This window comes from Castanea sativa, chromosome 5 (assembly GCF_040712315.1).
Source record: "Castanea sativa cultivar Marrone di Chiusa Pesio chromosome 5, ASM4071231v1".
NCBI lineage: Eukaryota > Viridiplantae > Streptophyta > Magnoliopsida > Fagales > Fagaceae > Castanea > Castanea sativa.
This window is the reverse complement of record NC_134017.1, coordinates 72,536,375-72,547,951: the sequence shown is the minus strand read 5'-3', so window position 1 is coordinate 72,547,951 and position 11,577 is coordinate 72,536,375. Positions and strand designations below refer to the sequence as shown.

At 33.1% G+C, this 11,577-nt stretch overlaps 1 pseudogene; it reads right to left on the bottom strand.

Annotated features, from left to right (window-relative positions):
• Positions 1-7,138: 7,138 nt before the first annotated feature.
• LOC142635743 (RING-H2 finger protein ATL46-like) lies at positions 7,139-10,041 on the bottom strand (annotated as a pseudogene).
• Between the last annotated feature and the right edge of the window lie 1,536 nt (positions 10,042-11,577).

Sequence of the window (11,577 nt, the reverse complement as noted above, 5' to 3'; positions counted from 1 at the left end):
TGCTTAGTCGTTACTTTGAGAATGAGAGAGAATCGAAGCACCGTGAGGCCAAAGAGAGAGTGATATGCATCAAGAGTAACTGAAGAGGCATATGCAAAATCATGGGATCGTGCTGGATTGTTTTTCCGAGAGTTAAGGAAGTCAGTTCAGTTTGGAGTGCTGGAGTCTTTTTCCACTTCTGTTTTTTAAGTACTAGTGGGTCAGTTATTACTTACTCCTCCCGTCCCATTCTATTTAGTTTGTACTATTTGAAAGTCTTTTTAAATCAACATTACTTATTATTTTTTCTCACTTTTAAAAATTTATTAGTTTTTAAAACTACTCTTAAATAAAGTTAATTTTCTTTTCAGATGGAGTAGTTTTGAAAATTAAATAGGATATAATAAGAATATTAATAAATTAATGACTTTTATTAAAATAGAGAATAAACTAAGTGAGACGGAAAGAGTATTAATTTTTTTATTATTATTATTATTATTATTACTAGCCTCGTCACACGTGCTTCACGTGCGTGATGAGGGCTTTTTTTTAGTAGTCATATTTTGTAAGAAAAAAAACTATATTTAATTATTATATATATAATTTTTATTTTAAAAATATAATTTATAAGTAAATAAATCAATTTAAAAATTAATAAGAGAGTGGTCCTATTTTGTAGGTAATATTTTAGTAGAAATTACAGTTGCATTTTTATCTATACTATTATCTACTAGTCTCATCACACATGTTTCGCACGTGTGATAAGACTTTTTTTTAGTGGTTTTATTTTGTAGAAAAAAACTGTATTTAATTATTTTATATATATAATTTTTATTTTAAAATTTTAATTTATAAGTGAATAAATTAATTTAAAAATTCATAGAAGTGCAGTTCTATGTTTTTAGGCAATGTTTTAGTGAGAGTTGAAGTTGCATTTTTACCGGATTATCCTTTAATTTTGTCTCTACTTAAACATAGGGGTGTAGGGACATTTTTGAACTAAAAAATGAGGAATTTAAACAGGAAAACCTTCTTAAATAATAGTACCGCACCCCTATGTTTAACTAGGGACAAAACTAAAGACAATTCGGTAAAAATGCAACTTTAACTCCCACTAAAACATTGTCTAAAAAATAGGACCACTCTCCTATTAATTTTTAAATTAATTTATTCATATATAAATTAGATTTTCAAAATAAAAATTATATATTTAAAATAAAAAAAATTCAGTTTTTTTCTACAAAATAGGACCACTTAAAAAAAAAGTCTACGCGTGTGATGAGGCTAGTTATTAATATTATTAAAAGGATTCAGAAAATTAATTATTACATTTTTCACTTTTAAAAATTGGAAAGATTTAAGTACAATACTTTTGTGTTATTTTTTAGGTTTTTCTCTTAAGATTCTACATGTGGATTTTTCTTCATGGGATTAAAATGTATTTTTTAGTTAAGTAGACACATGACTCAATGTTAAGTGGGGAATTTAAGGAACAATAGCTAAATTTTGTTCTTTAAAAATACCCTAAATTTATCATTATTCTTACAAATAAAAATTGAGGCTAAAATAGTAAATAGATAAAAATTAAAAGAAAAAAACCTAATGGTTATTAACTCTCTACTAAATAGTCAACATTGATCACAAAATATATATATATATATATATATATATATATATATATATATATATTCTAATTGACATAGAAATCCTATTCTCTTCGAAAAAAATAATTATTTATTTTTTCAAATTGTGATGAACAAAAAATTATAGTACTAAACCCAAAATAAAGAGTCTTATCGCACGCCCAAAGCACGTGTAGTAAGTGTAGTTACTATTATTTTAATGATAAACTTGAAATGAATTTTATTCATGAGCTAAGGGAAACGGGACACAAATTTGGGAGCCTCAGAGTCAAATGGGAAAATATGACTGTTTCGTTTTGAAACCCAACACGATACATGTTGGTGGGTTCTTTTTTTTTATAAATTTAATTAATTTATTGGTTAGTACAAAACTATCGTACTAATTAAATTTTAGTTTATTTCTCCCTTCTTGGAATAAGGGTACAAAATTATAGTACTAATAATTAAATTTTAATCTATTTCTCCTTTATTAGAATAAGGGGAGAATTTGAGTAGATAACATTTTTTTTTTTTTTTTGAGAAACCAGTGGATGCTTTATATTAGATGGACAGAAAACTTCTGTCAATTATTACAAGATATTTTGCATTACAATGGATGTCTTCGATCCAAATATGAGGATCAGATAAGAACTTAGCTAATCGGGCAAGCTTATCAGCTACAGCATTACCACTACGTTTTACATGGGAAAAAGAGACAGAACGCATATTCGAAGCTAGAGCGCAAACTTCATCAGTTATGTGACCAAAAGAAGCCCAGCTTGACTCGGCAGAAGTGAGGTGCTTGAACACCACCTCGCAATCACCCTCAAACACTACACCTTGCAGATAGAGCTCGCTAGCAAGTGTGACTGCTCTTCTCCACGCCATTGCTTCCACATCCTCAACTGATGGGGGCAAAGGGACCTGTTCAGCTAAAGCTGCCATAACCATGCCTTCATGGTTTCAAATAACCACTCCCAAGCCAGCACGGTTTATGTCATGGAACAAAGCTCCATCACAATTTGCTTTGAACTGCTAAGGCAGTGGTGGAAGCCAATGAGTCGGGTGATTCTGCAAGTATATGCAATGGAGGATCGATGGCAACCTGGAATTCTTGAAGTCGCTCCAAAGCGTCCCGATGGATCAATGTTGTTGGCAATGTTGGGCTGCCCACTCTCAAGGCATTGCAGTCAAAATGCTCCATGCAATGAATGCCACTTTTTCAACAAGGTTATGGCTTTTTAGGAGCATTATGCCCTCAAATAGGTTCCTGAAATTTACAAATCTTTCGGATAAGAACCTCTTACACAGCTCCACTTCCCACCATATTTCCTTTAGCATTTGGCAACCCCATGGCGCATGCATTGAATCTTCGATCTCACTACCACACCACTCACAAATAGCATTTGGAATTGGGATTCACTTGCTTAAATTTTGTTTGGTCGGAAGGGAATCGTTACAAGCCCTCCATATGAAGTGCTAAATATTGCTTGGAACATTCAGTGATCATACCTTCTGCCATAAAATTTTGTGAGCATTCCTGTTTGAAGGACCCGCTGTAGCTGACTTTGCCATGTCATTGAGGAGCTGATATGCTGATTTTGTTGAGTAAATGCCATTTTTTATGGCAACCCAAATCAGTTTATCTTCAATGCAAAGACGACTTAGAGGCAGACTAAGGATGGAAGTTGCTTCATGAGGGAGGAAAAATAGTCAGTGCGAGGAGAGAAGACTAAAGGCTAAGGGGTGTGGAAAAATATTTTATTGTATACTTTTATTTTAGGTTTTAAAATTTTAATAATTACATTGGTTGAAAGGATTTGAACATTAGGCATTTCTGTTAGGTACACCAAAAAGTATCAGTTAAGTTACATAACTCTTGGTTACTCTTTAAATAATAAGGGTATCTTATCATTGATTTCTCCATTGCCTTGCATGTTAGGGGATTTGAAATGTTTGGGGAAAGAACCGTTTGAAGTAGGTTTGATTTGGGAAAAGACCATACCTATTTTGTAAATCATGAATTTATTATGTGTAATTTTATAATAATAAAAAGTTGTCACGTCAATGACATAATATCATGTCATTACTCTGTTAGACACATAGATCAGCAAACTAACAAAAGTTAACGAAATGACTAATAACACTCGTTTTTTAAACTTTAGGGACCCATAGGCAATAGTGCTTACTTAAGATATTAGAGACCAAAATTGCTCCATGGGTAAACTTTAGGGACCAAGAGTATATTTTTGGCAAAAAATATGGAAGAATTTGGAGGTGAAGGGTTTTTAGTTTATTAAACTTTTAGTTTTTATCCTTAACCTTGTATTTATTCTTAAACTTACTAACTACGACCTAATTTATGATGATCAAATTACAATCTCAACGAGTTTTCTATCACTGCGAACTCTTCATCCGAGTGCCATCTAACTCCATAGCATTGAGGTATCCTCTCTCTCTCTCTCTCTCTCACTCTTTACATTTGTGGTATATTAAACTAGTACTCTAATTAAGTTAAAATTTAAATGGAAATTAGATTCATTTTATGGGTTCTTCCCACTGCATAACGTATCTACAAAATAGTACGTAAAAGGTAAAATTTTATCTCCAATTTATTAAGTGCAATTGTCCTTGGAAATAGCAAATTTTATTCTAGATTGTAAGAATCTTTTAATTCACACTCTGTCTATTTCAACAATGATATTTACTAAAAAATGAGTCATTTTTCAAGAATCATTTTCTATAAAACTATCTCATTTTCCAATGTTTGGTAGCAACTTTAAATGAATTGAAAAACAATCTCCTAACTTCCCTTATATAGTTTGTTGTGAGATAGTTATTTTCCAAAAAAATTTAATGGAAAACAATCTCTAAAAATAAGCCATATTTTTTATGTGGACCAAAGATAGTTTTACTTTAACTCATATTTTTTTATGCTACCAAACACTAGAAAACAAAGAAAACTATCTTTACACAAAATTTTCTATTGAAACAAACGGAGCATTAAATGTGTAGTGTTAGATTTCACATATTTACAAGAAAGAATATTTAGCTACTACCATTGGTTATGTTAGACACATAGGTTAGTAAACTAACGGAAATTAATAGAATGACCAATAGCACTCTTTTTTAAATTTTAGGGACCAATAGGCAGTAATGCGGAATTGAAACTTTAGAGAGCAAAAAAACTCAATTGGTAAACTTTAGAGACCAAGATGAGAATTTGCCCATGAAACGTTTTGTAAAGTTGTGATTTACAACTATATTTTATGTTGGCTTTATTCCATGACAAAAAGTATTGTAATTGCATTATTTTTTTCCTTGTATTTTGTGGGATTTTATTGTATTGGGTTTAGTATTAAGTTGGTGAAAAATCAAGCATGAAATGAAGAATCAGTGTAGTTTCGCGAGTAGCTCGCAAGAAGTTCATGAGAAGAGTAACCCGCAAAAAGGTCATGTGAGAAGTACATGTTGGAAGCTGAAGAGTCAAGTCACAGGCTTCATTTCGCGAATACTTCACGTGACAGACCATCTTGCAAGATACATGCGAAAAATTCTGCTTGGAGGATTTTAAGTGTGACTTTCTTACCCTTTACCTATACTATATATAGCCTCATTACCCATAAAAGTAAAAGAAGTTATTTAGAGAGAAAAACCCTATATAGGTTTTCTACAACAGAACACACCCATTTTTTAGAGAGAGAGAGCTACTCATCCTTAGTAAAAAATCATTATAGCCTATTCTCATTTCCTCTCCCATTGTCATATCTTGAGAGGAGATTTGTACTCAAACACAACCCACACCTTTTCAGAATGTATTGAGTGTTTTAGAGCTTGGAAAGTTTTGGGAATTTGCCAAAAGAAGCCGGTGAGCCTTGGCGGATGCAATCGGACGTATTGTGAGATCCGGAAAACTAGAGGAGACATAACTCTGAGAAATCCGTTGGTTACAGGAGCTTGGAGGGCTCAAGTACATGGAGTACAGTAGGCTTGGATGGTCTTTTTTTATTCGTGTACTCCAACTTTATACTCTAGTAGATCGATTTCAACTTGGAAGGTAGCGGAGAGGGTTTTCCCCGAGTTCTTTGGCTTCCTCTTCGATAACACGTCTTGGTGTTATCTTGTACTTGCATCTCCCTTCCCTACTCTTTAAGCTTTCATTTTATTATTGATGATAGATGAATTTTGCTTAGGGTAGTGTTATCGGTTTATTGCGCTTATTTACTATTGTTCTGCACTTAGTCTAAGTTAGAGTAAAAGCAATCTAGTCGTAGTTTTTTTTTTTTTTTTGGTTTGAATAAACTCTTGTGTTTTAACACAAATATGAGCTTTCACTTTTGACAAAAGATAACGCATGAATGCGTTTGTAACGAAGTGTATGTAACATAATGCATGGGCCCACTTTCGCAACACATTTTCTACAAGCTTAATTCAACCAAATTTACACCTTAAAAGAGTTTTCATGCTCTAGGTGACTGTGCCCCTAATTTTCAACCCAGCTCCATTTTCCACACCAAAACACAACTGACTTTAAGAAAAAGGCTGACCAGCCTAGCCCACTCAGCCACCTAAATGTAGTTTTCCAAGGCCTGCGAGCTCGAATTCGTGAAAAAATACAAGAGCTTGTTTAGACCCTAAATTAAAAATTACGGTTCAGTTGATTTTACTCTAACTTAACTAAGTGCGGAATAAGAGTAAATGCGAGCGAACAAATAATAAAACTACTCTAAGTCATTTTCATAAAATAATAGCAATAAAATGAAAGTTAAAAGAGTAGGGAAGAAGGATGCAAACACAAGATAACACCGCAATATGCTATCGAAGAGGAAATCAAATAACTCAATGAAAGAACTCGGTAAAAAACCTCTCTGCCTCCCTTCAAGCGGTAAATCGATTAACTACTCCAAGCTCTTGCTACCAACTGACTTAATGAAGTCTTGTCTTCTCTAGCTCTCCGGATCACGCAATTCAGCCCGATTGCATCCGCCGAACGATTGGCTTCTTCCAATGCTTCCCAACAATACCAAAACCTCACTTTACACTTAGAATGAGTGTGGTAAGTGTTTGGGCTATCAACCTCTTAAGGATTTAGATATAAAGAGGTAGGAGTTAAGGAAAACCGCAAAAGATTGTGCAGAGGATTGTGGGTATAGCAATCTCTAATTCTCAAGAGTAATATCTAAGATTTTCTCTCTGAAAAGCACTCCTTACAGTATGAGGGTAATATAGGTATATGTAGTGTGGGTGAAGACATGGTGTAGCAGATATGCCAAAAGCAAAACAGAATGTTTCGCGGGTATTTTGCGAGAAGGCCTTACCCGCAAATTACTTGCGAAAACCAGCTATCATGACTCTTCGCATTCCAGTCATGTGCTCTACATGTGGCTCACTTCGCGGGAAGGTTTTTCGTGAAGCTTCTCGCGAAATCCACTTTGTCTTCAATAGGCACTTAAGTCTTCACACTCTCTTCCACACATGACCCATACAATAAAATTTCTCATAAAATACATGGTACATATGATTGAACAAAAATACAATCAAATTTGGCACGAAATTAAAGCCAACACAAAATAGTTGTAAATAACAATTTTACAACTTAGATTAAGGAAATGCAACATATCCATTCGATTGTTCAAAGCAGTTTCTTCTTTGACCAAAGCCAGATCTTGGATACAAAGAAGCTCTCGCCATTAATGCGCCACTGATTTTCCTTCTCTCCACATCCCCGTTATCTGAAAATTTTGCAAGGTATCCTCTTTCATTGAAATGCTTCACATTACTACCTCCATCACCAACACTATTACCATCAGACAATGCCACTTGTAGATTTGAATCATCAACCACATATTGAAATGTATCCATTGAATAACATCTCCTAGCATAAAAATTGCAGCTTCTTGTTTCAATTTCTCTCCTTCCACAACCTACTCCGTCATGTAAGCTTCTGACCTTCTCAAGTCTCACAGAAAATGCCCTCTTTTCGCCAACAGCTTCCTCTATATTTATTGGCTTCTGACTACTAGAAGACATGTTCTCTCCATCACTGGGAAATCTATTTGATTGCTCCCTGGAAACAACAAAATATAGTGCTAGAATTTTCTTAGGATTGCCAGAGCCCAATAGAGTCCCTCTACAGAGAGGGCGTGCTTTTCATACATGCATTGTGAAAGGCATGACTACAAGTAGGAAGTAATCTTAGCTTGTCAAGGTCAGAAAATTCACACAAACAAACAGCACAATCAGATGGCTGCTTCAAGCCCATTATATCTTTGTAGTAGAACATAGGTAGAGCATCAATGAAAGCTTGGTCTAGACTTGAGTCATGTAAGTGAAAGAGTAGTTGAATGGGAGCTAGAGGTTTCTGGGTATTTATTTGATTGAAAAAAAAGCTGAAGAAGATGGCACTTTCATACAGAATCTTGTAACTGAATAGAGAAGACCATAGATGAAGAGGATTACTGCTAGACCGAATAAAACCAATGTGAATAGTAAATAGGACCGAAGTGGATCAAATGGACCGAATAGAACCCATGTGGACGAAATAAACCCAAAGTGAATAGCGTGGACTAAATAGGATTAAATAGAACTAAAGTGGAAAAAATGGACCAAATAGGACCAAAGTGAACTGAATATGACAAAAGTAGACAGATTAGACCAAATAGGACCGAAGTAAACAGAATAGGACCAATGTGGATCGAATAGAGTCAATGTGGATTGAGGTGGACTAAATAAGATTGAATGGACAGAAGTGGATCGAATAGAACTTTAATGGACAGAATAGACTAAATAGGACCGAATAGGACTGAAGAAGACAGAATGGACCGAATAGAACCAATGTGGATTGAATCAGACTTTTGAATATTTATTGCATTTTTAGAGCTCATATTTCTAATTTTTAATGTCTATTTTCTTTTTATATTTTAACTCAAAACTAAAGAATTTAGCCAAAATATAACAAATCATACTTTTCAAAACAAAAATTAAGGGGAAAAACAAAAAGAATTTTTGAGTTAAACTTGGAAAGGCAACCTACAAAAATAATTAATTTATGGTTCAATTAGTCTAAAATAGACTATAGGGGACCGAAATTGACCGGTAGACTGAAATAGACCTAATTGGACGGAATGAGACCAAAGTGGACCTAATTAGACTGAATAGAAACAGTTTAATTTTTAGGGAAAACAAATTATCTTCAACAAATTTTAGAAGAAAATTACAATACAAAATAATTATTTATATCCACACATCGCATGGGTCTACAACTAGTTAATAATACAATTTATCTTTTATTTGGAGAGAGAAACGAGTTTTATTAGAATTTGAGAGTAAAAACAAATTATTATTTTCCATTTTACTCGGTCAAAATTGGATGTAAGGTATAATCAGTCCAGCACAAACCTCGACAATCAAAACGGACCACAATGATTCGTAAACTACCAAAGATCCAATGATTTTATCAAAAAATATCCAACGATTATATTTCACCTAGCCAAATTTACATACATAAACCACCACAACGGCCATACACATGGCAATCCTCATGGATCACGTTTCATCTTTGTGAGTGGTGTTTATTTCACACTTGTTATTGCATATAACCATGCACACTTTTTGCAGTGAAACAGTGACTTGACAACAAAACCACCCCACTTCTTGATTTTATAACTTAGGCAACATTGTCTCACTCTTTTATTTTACTCTCATGTAGCATTTAGTATGGGAGAATCCACATTTTTCCTATCATTCAAATTCCTAGGAATGTGATTCCTTATAATCTGGATGCTTAGGAATGTAGTTATTCCTATGCTTGATTTCATTGGGAATCTCTTATCAAATAATGTTTAGTTTATTCTCAAGAATCTTAAATGAATTTTTTTTTTTCCATTTTATCCTTAGATTTGAATATGAACTACCAATTCCTTAAATAAAAAAAATCTTCCTCTAAATAAATAATGTAAAACAAAATATAAACTATTAATAATTTGTTAAGCAACACATGCACAATAGCAAAAGTGAATACCTAACAATAATAAAGGGTCCCCTTCAAACCTTTTTTTTTTTTTTTTCACAAGTGAAACCTGAATAGAACTTTGTTAAAGGATATCAACAAAGTTGTCTATCCTATTTATGTTATTTTGGCAGTAAAAGAGAAAGGCAAGGGAAAAGATATTGATGATTTGTTTTATATTTTATCTTAATTGCTTACATGATAAGAAAAGAGGATTAAAATTGTCAATTTATAAAAAATAAAATTTCCTTAAACCTTGGGAATATGGATACCTACTTGTTTTAAAGTGAATCCACATTCTTGCTAAGAGAAGTTTAAAATGGGAATCCAAATTCCCTTGACATCTGATTCCCTAGCGTAATTTGCAACCAAACATGAGAATCTTTAAACATTCTTGTGAATCCTAAAACATTATCTTGTACCAAACGCCATATCATTGTAGGCTGAACAAGAGGTTGAGAATTTCGAACTGGCCTCATCCGTCCTTCATTTTCTTTCAATTCCCTTTCTCACAAATAAGAGTATTTTTAGTACCATATAAAAAGGAGAAACGCTATATTTATAACATTTTCACAACAAATCCTATGTGGCAGGTTGTTGCTTGCTGTTATTAGTGGGCAACAAAGTAATTTCAGTTGTAGATTTAAATTAGAAACCTGTAACAACTTGCTAACTAGAATTTGTTATAAAAATATTATAAATATAGTGTTAGGAATAGTGCCCTTAAATCCTACTGTATGATGTTATGTATGATATTATGTATGACATTATGTATGACATGATGTATGACTTAATATTGTGATTGATAAAGTTATTTTATTATTATCTAAAATAATGGTAACATGAATATGGGACATTATCATATAGTCCATGAGATGCATTGTATGTGATTTATGTGAAAAGTCACAGAAGATGTGAATCACAAGTTCTTTGTAAACTCAGAATTTATAGTTCGTAGTCGGTGATGAAATTGGGCATTTCATCTGCAAAGACTATAATGTGTCAACTAAGATGATTTGTCTTGATCATGGAAGTGGAAACTTTTAGTTGATATGTTGATATGTTTTAAGAGTTAAAACATATTGAACAGGACCGCTATGAGATTTATTATGCTCCTAACGACTGTCAAATGAATAATAAATCTCACGACTTCTATTTGCATGAACTCTTAATCCTGAGAGAATAATAGACATGATCATGAAGTGTAGGTTACTTTGATATATCAGGAGTGAGATCTAAAGTTACGGTCAAAACCTTAGTATGTTGAGCAGCCACATTTAGTGTTGATGGAACATATATTCTCAAGATGGAATTAATAGTCTCTTGATGGAGATATAAAATATTCCCTTGAGATAAGTTTAATGGGTTCAGTTATTCAGAGAGTTAGGCCTAACCACTTTAGTAAGAAATTGCTAAAGTATATATTTATGAAATTGGATTTCATAAATATATAATGAATAACTTTAAAAAATTAAACCGGGTACTCAAGGATAAGATGTAGTAATTTACAAAGTGGCAGTCTACGTTCATGACGTTGTATTACTACAAATATTTTATGAAGGGGTTACATGTATAATAAAGTCTTAGGATATAATTTATTAATAAGGCCTAGAGTGCAATTATATTTATATAATGGTATTAAATATAATTAATGGTAACTTTGGACTTGTCAAGAGTTAACGAAAAAGCCCAAGGCCCATTGGAGCTAGTGTCTTATTGGTTCCTTTTGGCCCCACTCCAAGCCACACACTAAAGTCCAATTGGAAAGGCCCAATAGGCCAGCCCAATTAGATAATCAGTTAGTTATAAAGGAAGAAACATACATAATTTTTTTTAAGAAAGTAAGTGGAAAAAGAAACGGTGTGTGAGAGAGTGTGAGACACACTTTCATTCTCCCTTGAAAACTAATTGAGAGACCACACATCTTGGGCGTAAAGTGGAATTGGAGTGAAGATTAAAAGTGTTCCC